The sequence below is a fragment of the Abrus precatorius genome, unplaced genomic scaffold, assembly GCF_003935025.1.
Source record: "Abrus precatorius isolate BTA unplaced genomic scaffold, Abrus_2018 Scaffold1, whole genome shotgun sequence".
Classification (NCBI taxonomy): Eukaryota; Viridiplantae; Streptophyta; class Magnoliopsida; order Fabales; family Fabaceae; genus Abrus; species Abrus precatorius.
The window spans coordinates 8409394-8424644 of NW_020874291.1; positions in this window are offsets into that span (position 1 = coordinate 8409394).

The window sequence follows — 15251 nt, forward strand, 5'->3', positions numbered from 1 at the left end:
AATGAAATAGCAATGAAGGATAGTTAGGAATTTACTTCACAAGAATATCAATATCAATCCAATTAAATCCTCTGAACATTCAAGCAATTGAATAATTGACAATCAGTTTCACATATATCTAGCCAAAGGTTAATTCCTTAACTCATTGACCCTAACAATCCACTAAACCTCCCTAATCCCTTAGGTGAGATTCAATTTCAGGTTGCATTAAGAATTAGAACTATAAGATTGCAGAATTAGGTCTCCTTATCCCTAAGAAATCCCTAAACTCTGGTTGCCAATTCAGATCGGAGCAAACAATCCAATTCCCATTGGTAAAGATTCCTCTTGATTAATCAAATGAATTTCCATTCAGAGATTGCATGAAAAGCAGAATTAACAACTCTATTAATCCAAGAACTTAAAGTTCAGAAGATAAAGTCGAATCAATACATCAATTCGAGTTCCATAAACCCCTAACTATGGGAAATTAAGCACACATTGCAACAAAAACAGAGAAAGAAGAAGAAGAAGATGAAGAAGAATGCAAAGCAGCCATGGCCACGAGCTCCAATCCGATCCCTCTTCTTGGAGCTTCAAGCTTCGACCCCAATCTTCTCTCCACTCTCTCTCAACGAGACTCTAACTAACAAAACAGAAAATGAGCAAGAAGATCCCAGTTTCGCGCTTCAATCAGGTATTTATAGAAACTCAGTTCTGCGCGTTGTCACTTTTCTTCACAAGAGTAACCACGCAGAAGCTTTATGTAGTGTGCGTGTTCACTTTCAAGAGCAAGAGTAACCACGCGCAACTTGCAGAGTTGAAGGCTTCTCTGGAACATTCACTTTTGTTCATAATAGTGGCAACGCAGGAGGTCAAGGGCTGCGCGTGATCACTTTCGTGAGTAATAGTAACCACGCGCAAGCTGTCCTGATACAAGTGCCTCTGGAACGCTCACTTTCGTTGGCGAAAGTGACAACGCGCAGCTCATCAGGAATGAAGTCTCTCTGGAACGTTCACTTTCGCTAACAATAGTGATCACGCCCAGGCTGCAACTCATAATTCTTGTATTTTGGAGTCCAGCATTGCCATTCTTCCTCTTCCTTCCCATTGATTCTCCATTTCCATGACTTTTGCTCAGCTTATTCCTTCAAAACAAGATAAATTCCTTAAGAACTAAGCATAAATTCTACAAATGCGAAAATAACTACAAATTGAATTAAAACTTTCAATCATTCTCTTTTTCTGAGTTTTTCTGCTTTCTTCATATATTTTTCTTATTAAATGAACTAGAATTATGCTAAAATATCAGCAAAAATATGGATTCATCACTCAGTGGCCGGAGATGAGTTTTGCACGCGTTCCTTAGCGACTCAGAAAAAGAGGACCCACGCGAGACCCAAATTGGAATTTGGGCCTAAAGGCGGCAGAAAGCGCGAGAGAGACAGGGAACTCTTCCTATTAGTGGTAGCAGTCACATCCAAGGTGTTTCAGTAGCCCGAGATTAGTTTTGCACGCGTTCCTCAGCGACTTAGCAAAAGAGAACCTAGGCGAGCCCCAAAATGGAATTTGGGCCTAAAGGCGCCAGGAGGCGCGAGAGAGACAGGGAACTCTTCCTATTATTGCTAGCAGTGACTTCCAAGGTGTTTCAGTGGCCCGAAATGAGTTTTGCACGCGTTCCTTAGCGACTCAGCAAAAGAATACCATGGCAAGACCCAAATTGGAATTTGGGCCCAAAGGCGCTAGGAGGCGAGAGAGAGACAGGAAACTCTTCCTATTAGTCCTAGCAGTCACTTCCAAGGTGTTTCAGTTGCCCGAGATGAGTTACCCCGGGAGACCCAAATTGGAATTTGGGCCCAAAGGTGCCATGAGGCGAGAGAGAGGCAGTGAACTCTTCCTATTAGTCCTAGCGGTCACTTCCATGGTGTTTCAGTGGCCCGAGATGAGTTTCATACGCGTTCCTTAGCGACTCAGCAAAAGAGGACCCAGGCGAGACCCAAATTGAAATTTGGGCCCAAAGGCGCCAGGAGGCGAGAGAGAGATAAGGAACTCTTCCTATTAGTCCTAGCAGTCACTTCCAAGGTGTTTTAGTGGCCGGAGATGAGTTTCACAAGCGTTCCTTAGCGACTCAGCAAAAGAATACAAAGGCAAGACCCAAATTGGAATTTGGGCCCAAAGGCGCCAGCAGGCGAGAGAGACACAGTGAGTTCTTCTTATTAGTCCTAGCAATCACTTCCAAGGTGTTTAAGTGGCCGAAGATGAGTTTTGCACTCGTTCCTTAGCGACTCAGCAAAAGAATACAAAGGCAAGACTCAAATTGGAATTTGGGGCCAAAGGCGCCAGGAGGCGAGAGAGAGACAGGGAACTCTTCATATTAGTCGTAGTAGTCACTTCCAAGGTGTTTAAGTGGCCCGAGATGAGTTTTGCACGCGTTTCTTAGCAACTAAGCAAACGAGGACCCAGGCGCGACCCATATTGGAATTTGGGCCCAAAGGCGCCAGGAGGCGAGAGACTGACAACGAACTCTTTCTATTAGTCCAGCAGTCACTTCAAAGGTGTTTCAGTGTCCCAAGATGAGTTTTACACGCGTTCCTTAGCGATTTAGCAAAAGAATACAAAGGCAAGACTCAAATTAGAATTTGGGCCCAAAGGCACCAAGAGGCGAGAGAGACACAGGGATATCTTCCTATTAGTCCTAGCAGTCACTTCCAAGGTGTTTCAGTTGCCCGAGATGAGCTACCCTGGGGAGACCAAAATTGGAATTTGGGCCCAAAGGCGCCATAAGGCTAGAGAGAGACAATGAACTCTTCCTATTAGTCCTACCAGTCACTTCCAAGGTGTTTCAGTGGCCCGAGATGAGTTTTGTATGCGTTCCTTAGCGACTCAGCAAAAAAGGACCCAGTCGACACCCAAATTGGAATTTGAGCCCAAAGGCGCCAGGAGGCGATAGAGAGACAAGGAACTCTTCCTATTAGTCCTAGCAGTCACTTCAAAGGTGTTTCAGTGGCCCGAGATGAGTTTTACACGCGTTCCTTAGCGACTCAGCAAAAGAATACAAAGGCAAGACTCAAATTGGATTTTGGGCCCAAAGGCGCAAGGAGGCGAGAGAGAGACAGGGAACTCTTCCTATTAGTCCTAGCAGTCACTTCCAAGGTGTTTCAGTTGCCCGAGATGAGTAACCCACGCGAGACCCAAATTGGAATTTGGGCCCAAAGGCGCTAGGAGGCAAGAAAGAGACAGGGAACTCTTCCTATTAGTCCTAGCAGTCACTTCCAAGGTGTTTCAGTGGTCGAAGATGAGTTTTGCACGCGTTTCTTAGCGACTCAGCAAAAGAGGACCAAGGCGATACCCAAATGGGAATTTTGGCCCAACAGCGCCAGGAAGCAAGTGGGAGAAAGGGAACTCTTCCTATTAGTCCTAGCAGTCACTTCCAAGGTGTTTCAGTGGCCCAAGATGAGTTTTGCATGCGTTCTTTAGCGACTCAGCAAAAGAGGACCAGGCGAGATCCAATCTGCAATTAGGGCCCAAAGGCGCGAAGAGGCAAGAGAGAGACAGGGAACTCTTCCTATTAGTCCTACCAGTCACTTCTAAGGTGTTTTAGTGACCCAAGATGAGTTTTGCACGCGTTCCTTTCGAATCAGTAAAAGTAGACCGAGGCGAGACCCAAACCAGAATTTGGGCCCAAAGGCGCCAGGAGGTGAGAGAGAGACAGGGAAGTCTTCCTGTTAGTCCTAGCAGTCACTTCCAAGGTGTTTCAGCGGCCCAAGATGAGTTTTGCATGCATTCCTTAGCGACTCAGCAAAAGAGGACCCACGCGTGACCCAAATTGCAATTTGGGCCCAAAGGCGCCAGGAGGCGAGAGAGAGAGTGAGAACTCTTCCTAGTAGTCCTAGCAGTCACTTCCAAGGTGTTTTAGTGGCCCTAGATGAGTTGTGCACGCGTTCCTTAGCGTCTCAGCAAAAGAGGACCGAGGCGAGACCTAAATTGGAATTTGGGCCCAAAGGCGCCAGGAGGCGAGAGACAGACAGGCAACTCTTCCTATTAGTCCTACAAATCACTTATAAGGTGTTTCGGTGACCCGAGATGAGTTTTGCACGCGTTCCTTAGTGAATCAGCAAATGAGGACCTAGGCGAGACCCAAATTGGAATTTGGACCCAAAGGCTCCAGGAGGCGAGAGAGAGAGTGGGAACTCTTCCTATTAGTTCTAGCAGTCACATCAAAGGTGCTTCAGTGGCCCGAGATGAGTTTTGCACGCGTTCCTTAGCGATTCGGCAAAAGAGGACCAAGGCGATACCCAAATTGGAATTTGGGCCCAAATGCGCCAGGAGGCAAGAAAGAGACAGGGAACTCTTCCTATTAGTACTAGCAGTCACTTCCAAGGTGTTTCAGTGGCCCAAGATGAGTTTTGCATGCGTTCCTTAGCAACTCAGCAAAAGAGGACCCAGGCGTGACCCAAATTGCAATTTGGGCCCAAAGGCGCCAAGAGGCGAGAGAGAGAGTGGGAACTCTTCCTATTAGTCCTAGCAGTCACTTCCAAGGTGTTTCAGCGGCCCAAGATGAGCTTTGCTTGCGTTTCTTATCGACTTAGCAAAAGAGGACCCAGGCGAGACCCAAATTGGAAGTTGGACCCAAAGGTGCCAGGAGGCGAGAGAGAGACAGGGAACTCTTCCTATTAGTCCTAGCAGTCACTTCCAAGGTCTTTCAGTGGCCCAAGATGAGCTTAGCTCGCGTTTGTTAGGGACTTAGCAAAAGAGAACCCAGGCGAGACGCAAATTGGAATTTGGGCCCAAAGGCGCCAGGAGGCGAGAGGGAGACAGGGAACTATTCCTATTAGTCCTAGCAGTCACTTCCAAGGTGTTTTAGTTGCCCGAGATGACTTCTGCACGCGTTCCTTAGCGACTCAGCAAAAGAGGACCATCCATGACCCAAATTGCAATTTGGGCCCAAAGGCTCCAGGAGGCAAGAGAGAGACAGGGAACTCTTCCTATTAGTCCTACCAGTCACTTCTAAGGTGTTTTAGTGACCCGAGATGAGTTTTGCACGCGTTCCTTTCGAATCAGCAAAAGTAGACCGAGGCGAGACCCAAACCAGAATTTGGGACCAAAGGCGCCAAGAGGCAAGAAAGGGACAGGGAACTCTTCCTATTAGTTCTAACAGTCACTTCCAAGGTGTTTCAGGGGCCGAGATGAGCTTTGATCGGGTTTTTGAGCGACTTAGCAAAAGAGGAGCCAGGCGAGACCCAAATTGGAATTTAGGCCCAAAGGCGCCAGGAGGCGAGAGCGAGATAGGGAACTCTTCCTGTTAGTCCTAGCAATTATTTCCAAGGTGTTTCAGTGGCCCGAGATGAGTTTTGCACGCGTTCCTTAGCTACTCAGCAAAAGAGGACCAGCCGAGACCAAAATTGCAATTTGGGCCCAAAGGCGCTAGGAGGCGAGAGAGAGGTAGGGAAGTCTTCCTATTAGTCCTACCAGTCACTTATAAGGTGTTTCAGTGACCCGAGATGAGTTTTGCATGCGTTCCTTACTGAATTAGCAAAAGAGGACCCATGCGAGGCCCAAATTGGAATTTGGGCCCAAAGGCGCCAAGAGGCAAGAAAGGGACAGGGAACTCTTCCTATTAGTTCTAACAGTCACTTCCAAGGTGTTTCAGTGGCCCGAGATGAGTTTTGCAAGCGTTCCTTAGCGTCGCAGCAAAAAAGGACCCAGGCGAGACCCCAATTGGAATTTGGACCCAAAGGCGCCAGGAGGCGAGAGAGAGACAGGGAACTCTTCCTATTAGTCCTAGCAGTCACTTCCAAGGTCTTTCAGCGGCCTAAGATGAGCTTGGCTCGCGTTTCTTAGCGACTTAGCAAAAGACATCCCAGGCGAGACACAAATTGGAATTTGGTCCCAAAGGCGCCAGGAGGCGAGAGGGAGACAGGGAACTATTCCTATTAGTTTTAGCAGTCACTTCCAAGGTGTTTTGGTCGCCCGAGATGAGTTTTGCACATGTTCCTTATCGACTCAGCAAAAGACGACGCAGGCAAGACCGAAATTGGAATTTGGGCCCAAAGGCGCCTGGAGGCGAGAGAGAGACACGAAACTCTTCCGATTAGTCCTCGCAATCACTTACAAGGTTTTTCAGTGGTCTGCGATGAGTTTCGCACGCGTTCCTTAGCAACTCAGCAAAAGACGATCGAGGTGAGGCCCAAATTGGAATTTGGGCCCAAAGGGCATAGGAAGCACGGGAGATACAGGGAACTCTTCCTTAGAGTGCTAGCAGTCACTTCTAAGGTGTTTTAGTGGCCCGAGATGAGTATTGCACGCGTTCCTTAGCATCGCAGCAAAAAAAGACCCAGGCGAGACCTAAATTGGAATTTAGACCCAAAGGCGCCAGGAGGCGAGAGGGAGACAGAGAACTCTTCCTATTAGTCCTAGCAGTCACTGCCAAGGACTTTCAGCGGCCCAAGATATGCTTAGCTCGCGTTTCTTAGCGACTTAGTAAAAGAGAACCCAGGCGAGACGCAAATTGGAATTTGGGCCCAAAGGCGCCAGGAGGCGAGATGAAGGGAGACAGGGAACTCTTCCTATTAGTCTTAGCGGTCACTTCCAAGGTGTTTCAGTGGCCCGAGATGAGTTTTGCAGGTGTTCCTTAGCGTCGCAGCAAAAAAGCACCCAGGCGAGACCTAAATTGGAATTTGGACCCAAAGGCGCCAGGAGGCGAGAGAGAGACAGGGAACTCTTCCTATTAGTCCTAGCTTTCACTTCCAAGGTCTTTCAGCGCCCCAAGATGAGCTTAGCTCGCGTTTGTTAGGGATTTAGCAAAAGAGAACCCAGGCGAGACGCAAATTGGAATTTGGGCCCAAAGGCGCCAGGAGGCGAGAGGGAGACAAGGAACTATTCCTATTAGTCCTAGCAATCACTTCCAAGGTGTTTTAGTTGCCCGAGATGACTTCTGCACGCGTTCCTTAGCGACTCAGCAAAAGAGGACCATCCGTGACCCAAATTGCAATTTGGGCCCAAAGGCTCCAGGAGGCGAGAGAGAGACAGGTAACTCTTCCTCTTAGTCCTACCAGTCACTTATAAGGTGTTTCAGTGACCCGAGAGGAGTTTTGCGCGCGTTCCTTACCGAATTAGCAAAAGAGGACCTAGGCGAGACCCAAAATAGAATTTGGGCCCAAAGGCGCCAGGAGGCAAGACAGAGACAGGGAACTCTTCCTATTAGTCCTAGCAATCACTTCCAAGGTGTTTCAGTGGCCGAAGATGAGTTTTGCACGCGTTCCTTAGCGTCTCAGCAAAAAAAGACCGAGGCGATACCCAAATTAGAATTTGGGCCCAAAGGCACCAGGAGGCGAGAGGGAGACAATGAACTCTTCCTATTAGTCCTTGCAGTCACTTCCAAGGTGTTTTAGTGGCCCGAGATGAGTTTTGCACGCGTTCCTTAGCGACTCAGCAAAAGACGACGCAGGTGAGACCCAAATTGGAATTTGGGCCCAAAGGCGCCACGAGGCGAGAGAGAGACAGGGAACTCTTCCTATTACTCCTAGCAGTCACTTCCAAGGTGTTTCAGCGGCCCGAGATGAGCTTTGCTCACGTTTCTTAGCGACTTAGCAAAAGAGGACCCAGGCGAGACCCAAAATGGAATTTGGGCCCAAAGGCGCCAGGACGCGAGAGAGGGACAGGGAACTCTTCCTATTAGTCCTAACAGTCACTTCCAAGGTGTTTCAGTGGCCGAAGATGAGTTTTGCACGCGTTCCTTAGCGTCTCAGCAAAAAAAGACCGAGGCGAGACCCAAATTGGAATTTGGGCCCAAAGGCACCAGGAGGCGAGAGGGAGACAAGGAACTCTTCCTATTAGTCCTTCCAGTCACTTCCAAGGTGTTTTAGTGGCCCGAGATGAGTTTTGCACGCGTTCCTTAGCGTCTCAGCAAAAAAAGACCCAGGCGAGACCTAAATTGGAATTTGGGCCCAAAGGCGCCAGGAGGCGAGAGAGAGACACGAAACTCTTCCTATTAGTCCTAGCAGCCACTTCCAAGGTGCTTCAGTGGTTTGAGATGAGTTTTGGACGCGTTCCTTAGCGACTCCGAAAAAATAGACCAAGGCGATACCCAAATTGGAATTTAGGCCCAACGGCACCAGGAGGCAAGTCGGAGATAGGGAACTCTTCCTATTACTCCTAGCAGTCACTTCCAAGGTGTTTCAGCGGCCCGAGATGAGCTTTGCACGCGTTCCTTAGCGAATCAGCAAAAGAGGACCCAGGCGAGACCCAAATTGGAATTTGGGCCTAAAGGCGCCAGGAGGCAAGAAAGAGACAGGGAACTCTTCCTATTAGTCCTAACAGTCACTTCCAAGGTGTTTCAGTGGCCGAAGATGAGTTTTGCACTCGTTCCTTAGCGTCTCAGCAAAAAAAGACCCAGGCGAGACCCAAATTGGAATTTGGGCCCAAAGGCGCCAGGAGGCGAGAGAGAGACAGGGAACTCTTCCTATTAGTCCTAGTAGCCACTTCCAAGGTGCTTCAGTGGCCTGAGATAAGTCTTGGACGCGTTCCTTAGCGACTCCGAAAAAAAGGACAAAGGCGATACCCAAATTGGAATTTAGGCCCAACGGCACCAGGAGGCAAGTCGGAGATAGGGAACTCTTCCTATTACTCCTAGCAGTCAATTCCAAGGTGTTTCAGCGGCCCGAGATGAGCTTTGCTCGCGTTTCTTAGCGACATAGCAAAAGAGGCGAGAGAGAGACAGGGAACTCTTCCTGTTAGTCCTAGCAGTTATTTCCAAGGTGTTTCAGTGGCCTGAGATGAGTTTTCCACGCGTTCCTTAGCAAATCAGCAAAAGAGAACAAGCCGAGACCCAAATTGCAATTTGGGCCCAAAGGCGCCAGGAGGCGAGAGAGAGATAGGGAACTCTTCCTATTAGTCCTACCAGTCACTTATAAGGTGTTTCAGTGGCCCGAGATGAGTTTTGCATGTGTTCCTTACTGAATTAGCAAAAGAGGACCCATGCGAGGCCCAAATTGGAATTTGGGCCCAAAGGCGCCAGGAGGCGACAGAGAGATAGGAAACTCTTCCTATTAGTCCTAGCAGTCACTTCCAAGGTGTTTCAGTGGTCCGAGATGAGTTTTACACGCGTTCCTTAGGGACTCAGCAAAAGAGGACCCAGGCGAGACCCAAATTCGAATTTGGGCCTAAGGGGTCCTGGAGGCGCGAGAGAGACAGGGTACTTTTCCTATTAGTGCTAGCAGTCACTTCCAAGGTGTTTCAGTGGCCCGAGATGAGTTTTGTACGCGTTCCTTAGCGACTCAGCAAAAGAGGACCCAGACGAGACCGAAATTGGAATTTGGGCCCAATGGCACCCGGAGGGGAGAGAGAGACACGAAACTCTTCCTATTAGTCCTAGCAGTCACTTCCAAGGTCTTTCAGCGGCCCAAAATGAGCTTTGCACGCGTTCCTTAGCGACTTAGCAAAAGACATCCAACGCGAGACCCAAATTGAAATTTGGGCCCAAAGGCGCCAGGAGGCGAGAGGGAGACAGGGAATTCTTCCTATTAGTTCTAACAGTCACTTCCAAGGTGTTTCAGTGGCCCGAGATGAGTTTTGCACGCGTTCCTTAGCGACTCAGCAAAAGACGACGCAGGCGAGACCCAAATTGGAATTTGGGCCCGAAGGCGCCTGGAGGCGAGAGAGAGACACGGAAGTCTTCCTATTAGACCTAGCAATCACTTACAAGGTTTTTCAGTGGTCTGCGACGAGTTTCGCACGCTTTCCTTAGCAACTCAGCAAAAGACGACCGAGGTGAGACCCAAATTGGAATTTGGGCCCAAAGGGCATAGGAAGCACGGGAGATACAGGGAACTCTTCCTTATAGTGCTAGCAGTCACTTCCAAGGTGTTTCAGTGGCCCGAGATGAGTTTTACACGCGTTCCTTACGGACTCAGCAAAAGATTACCCAGGCAAGACACAAATTGGAATTTTTGCCCAAAGGCCCGAAGAGGCGAGAGAGAGACAGGGAACTCTTCCTATTAGTCCTAGCAGTCACTTCCAAGGTGTTTCAGTCACCGCAGATGAGTTTTGCACGCGTTCCTTATTGTCGCAGAAAAAAAGGACCCAGGCGAGACCCAAATTGGAATTTGGGCCCAAAGGCGCAAGGAGGCAGTAGAGAGACAGCGAACTCTTCCTATTAGTCCTAGCAATCACTTCCAATGTGTTTCACTGGCCCGAGATGAGTTTTACACGAGTTCCTTAGCGACTAAGCAAAAGAGGACCCAGGCGAGACCCAAATTGGAATTTGAGCCCAAAGGCGCCAGGAGGCAATAGAGAGACAGGGAATTCTTCCTTTTAGTCCTAGCAGTCACTTCCAAGGTGCTTCAGTGGCCCGAGATGACTTTTGTACGCGTTCCATACCGACTCAAAAAAAGAGAACCAAATTGGAATTTGGGACCAAAGGCGCCAGGAGGCGAGAGAGAGACAGGGAACTCTTCCTTTTAGTCCTAGCAGTCACTTCCAAGGTGCTTCAGTGGCCCGAGATGACTTTTGTACGCGTTCCATAGCGACTCAAAAAAAGAGAACCAAATTGGAATTTGGGACCAAAGGCGCCAGGAGGCGAGAGAGAGACAGGCAACTCTTCCTATTAGTCCTAACATAGATTTCCAAGGTGTTTTAGTGGCCCAAGATGACTTCTGCGCGTGTTCCTTACCGACTAAGCAAAAGAGGACCCAAGCGAGACCCAAATTTGAATTTGGGCCCACAGGCGCCAGGAGGCGAGAGAGAGACAAGGATCTCTTCCTATTAGTCCTCGCAGTCACTTCCAAGGTGTTTTAGTGGCCCGAGATGAGTTTTGCACGTGTTCCTTACCGACTCAGCAGAAGAGGACGCGGGGGAGAGCCAAATTGGAATTTGGGCCCAAAGGCGCCAGGAGGCGAGAGAGAGACAGGGAACTCTTCCTATTAGTCCTAGCAGTCACTTGCAAGGTGTTTTAGTGGCCCGAGATGAGTTTTGCACGCGTTCCTTATTGACTCAGCAAAATATGACCCAGGCTAGACCCAAATTGGAATTTGGGCCCAAAGGCCCCAGGAGGCAATAGAGAGACAGGAAACTCTTCCTAGTATTCCTAGCAGTCACTTCCAAGGTGTTTCAGTGGCCCAAGATGAGTTTTTCACGCGTTCCTTACTGACTCAGCAAAAGATTACCCAGGCAAGACACAAATTGGAATTTATGCCCAAAGGCCCCAAGAGGCGAGAGAGAGATAGGGAACTCTTCCTATTAGTCCTAGCAGTCACTTCCAAGGTGTTTTAGTGGCCCGAGATGAGTTTTGCACGCGTTCCTTACCGACTCAGCAAAATATGACCCAGGCTAGACCCAAATTGGAATTTGGGCCCAAAGGCCCCATGAGGCAATAGAGAGACAAGAAACTCTTCCTACTATTCCTAGCAGTCACTTCCAAGGTGTTTCAGTGGCCCGAGATGAGGTTTTCACGCGTTCCTTAGCGTCTCAGCAAAAGAGGACCTAGGTGAGACCCAAATTGGCATTTGGGCCAAAAGGCGCCAGGAGGCGAGAGAGAGACAGGGAACTCTTCCTATTAGTCCTACCAGTCACTTCCATGGTATTTCAGTGGCCCGAGATGAGTTTTGCACACGTTCCTTAGCGACTCAGCAAAAAATACCCAGGCAAGACCTAAATTGGAATTTAGGCCGAAAGGCGCCACGAGGCGAGAGGGAGATAGGAACTCTTCCTATTAGTCCTAGCAGTCACTTCCAAGGTGTTTCAGTGGCCCGAGATGAGTTTTGCATGCGTTACTTAGCGACTAAGTAAAAAAGGACCTAGGCGAGACGTAAATTGGAATTTGGGCCCAAAGGCGGTAGGAGCGAAGAGCGAGACAGGGAACTCTTCCTATTAGTCCTAGAAGTAACTTCCAAGGTGTTTCAGTAGCCCGAGATGAGTTTTGCACGTGTTCCTTAGCGACTCAGCAAAAGAATACCCACGCAAGACCCAAATTGCAATTTGGGCCCAAAGGCGCCAGGAGGCGCGAGAGAAACAGCGATCTCTACCTCTTAGTCCTAGCAGTCACTTCCAAGGTGTTTAAGTGGCCGAGATGAGTTTTGCACGCGTTGCATGATGAGTTTTGCACGGGTTCCTTAGCGACTAAGCAAAAAAGGACTCAAACGAGACCCAAATTGAAATTTAGGCCCCAAGGCACAAGAAGGCGAGAGAGAGACCTTGAACTCTTCCTATTAGTCCTAGCAGTGTCTTCCAAGGTGCTTCAGTGGCCCGAGATGAGTTTTGCACGCGTTCCTTAGCGACTCAGCAAAAGAGGACCCAGGCGAGATCCAAATATGAATTTGGGCCTATAGGCGCCAGGAGGCGAGAGAGAGACAGGGAACTCTTCCAATTAGTCCTAGCAGTCATTTCCAAGGTGTTTCTATGTCCGAGATGAGTTTTGCACGCGTTTTGAGATGAGTTTTACACGCGTTCCTTAGCGATTAAGCAAAAGAGGACCCAGGCGAGACCCAAATTGGAATTTGGGCCCAAAGGCGCAAGGAGGCAAGAGAGAGACAGGGAACTCTTCCTATTAGTCCTAGCAGTCACTTCCAAGGTGTTTCAGTGGCCCGAGATGAGTTTTGCACACGTTCCTTAGCGAATAACCAAAAGAGGACCCAAGCGAGACCCAAATTGGAATTGGGGCCAAAAGACGCCGAAGGCAAGAGAGAGACAGGGATATCTTCCTATTAGTCGTAGCAGTCATTTTCAAGGTGTTTCAGTGGCCCGAGATGAGTTTTGCACGCGTTCCTTAGCGACTAAGCAAAAAAGGACCCTGGCGAGACCCAAATTAGAATTGGGACCCAAAGTACTAGGAGGCAAGAGAGAGACAGGGAACTCTTCCTATTAGTCCAAGCAGTCAGTTACATGGTTTTTCACTGGTCCGAAATGAGTTTTGCACGCAGTCCTTAGCGACTCATCAAAAGACGACGCACGCGAGACCAATATTGGAATTTGGGCCGAAAGGCGCCAGGAAGCGAGAGAGAGACAGGGAACTCTTCCTATAGTCCTAGCAGTCACTTCGAAGGTTATTCAGTGGTCCGAGATGAGTTTTGCACGGGTTCCTTAGCAACTCAGCAAAAGAGGACCCAGGCGAGACCCAAATTGGAATTTGGGCCCAAAGGCGCCAGGAGGCAAGAGAGAGACAGGGAACTCTTCCTATTAGTCCTAACAGTCACTTCCAAGGTGTTTCAGAAGCTCGAAATGAGTTTTGCACGCGTTTCTTGGCGACTAAGCAAAAGGGCACCAAGGTGAGACCCAAATTGGAATTTGGGCCCAAAAGCGCCAGGAGGCGAGAGAGACACAGGGAACTCTTCCTATTAGTCCTAGCAGTCACTTGCAAGGTGTTTCAGGGGCCTACGATGAGTTCTGCACGTGTTCCTTAGCGACTCAGCAAAAGAGGACCGACTCGAGACGTAATTGGAATTTGAGCCCAAAGGCGCCACGAGGCAAGAGAGAGACAGGGAACTCTTCCTATTAGTCCTAGTAGTCACTTTCAAGGTGTTTCAGTGGCCCAAGATGAGTTTTGCACGCGTTCCGTACCGCTTCAGCAAAAGAATACCTAGGCTAGACCCAAATTAGAATTTGGCCCCAAAGGCACCAGGAGATGAGTGAGAGATAGGGAACTCTTCCTATTAGTCCTAGCAGTCACTTCCAAGGTGTTTCAGAAGCCCGAGATGAGTTTTGCACGCGTTTCTTGGCGACTATGCAAAAGGGCACCAAGGTGAGACCCAAATTGGAATTTGGGCCCAAAAGCGCCAGGAGGCGAGAGAGACACAGGGAACTCTTCCTATTAGTCCTAGCAGTCACTTGCAACGTGTTTCAGGGGCCTAAGATGAGTTCTGCACGAGTTCCTTACCGACTCAGCAAAAGAGGACCGACTCGAGACGTAATTGGAATTTGAGCCCAAAGGCGCCACGAGGCAAGAGAGAGACAGGGAACTCTTCCTATTAGTCCTAGTAGTCACTTTCAAGGTGTTTTAGTGGTGCAAGATAAGTTTTGCATGCGTTGCTTAGCGACTTAGCAAATGAGGAGGCATCTGAGACCCAAATTGAAATTTGGGCCCAAAGGTGCCAGCAGGCAAGAGAGAGACAGGGAACTCTTCCTATTAGTCCTAGCAGTCACTTCCAAGGTGTTTTAATGGCCCTAGATGAGTTGTGCACGCGTTCCTTAGCGTCTCAGCAAAAGAGGACCAAGGCGAGACCTAAATTGGAATTTGGGCCCAAAGGCGCCAGGAGGCGAGAGATAGACAGGCAACTCTTCCTATTAGTCCTACAAATCACTTATAAGGTGTTTCGGTGACCCGAGATGAGTTTTGCACGCGTTCCTTAGTGAATCAGCAAAAGAGGACCTAGGCGAGACCCAAATTGGAATTTGGACTCAAAGGCGGCAGGAGGCGAGAGAGAGAGTGGGAACTCTTCCTATTAGTTCTAGCAGTCACATCCAAGGTGCTTCAGTGGCCCGAGATGAATTTTGCACGCATTCCTTAGCGACTCGGCAAAAGAGGACCAAGGCGATAACCAAATTGGAATTTGGGGCCAAAGGCGCCAGGAGGCAAGAAAGAGACAGGGAACTCTTCCTATTAGTACTAGCAGTCACTTCCAAGGTGTTTCAGTGGCCCAAGTTGAGTTTTGCATGCGTTCCTTAGCGACTCAGCAAAAGAGGACCCAGGCGTGACCCAAATTGCAATTTGGGCCCAAAGGTGCCAAGAGGCAAGAGAGAGAGTGAAACCTCTTCCTATTAGTCCTAGCAGTCACTTCCAAGGTGTTTCAGCGGCCCAAGATGAGCTTTGCTTGCGTTTCTTAGCGACTTAGCAAAAGTGGACCCAGGCGAGACCCAAATTGGAAGTTGGACCCAAAGGCGCCAGGAGGCGAGAGGGAGACAGGGAACCCTTCCTATTAGTCCTAGCAGTCACTTCCAAGGTGTTTCAGTGGCCCGAGATGAGTTTTGCACGCGTTCCTTACCGACTGAGCAAAAGAGGACCAGGCGAGACCCAAATTGGAATTTGGGCCCAAAGGCACCAAGAGGTAAGAAAGAGAGAGGGAACTCTTCCTGTTAGTACTAGCAGTCACTTCCAAGGTGTTTAAGTCGCCGAAGATGAGTTTTGCACGCGTTCCTTAGCGTTTCAGCAAAAGAGGACTAGGCGAGACCAAAATTGCAATTTGGGCCCAAAGGCACCAGGAGGCGAGAGAGGGACATGGAACTCTTCCTGTTAGTCCTAGCAGTTATTTCCAAGGTGTTTCAGTGGCCCGAGATGAGTTTTG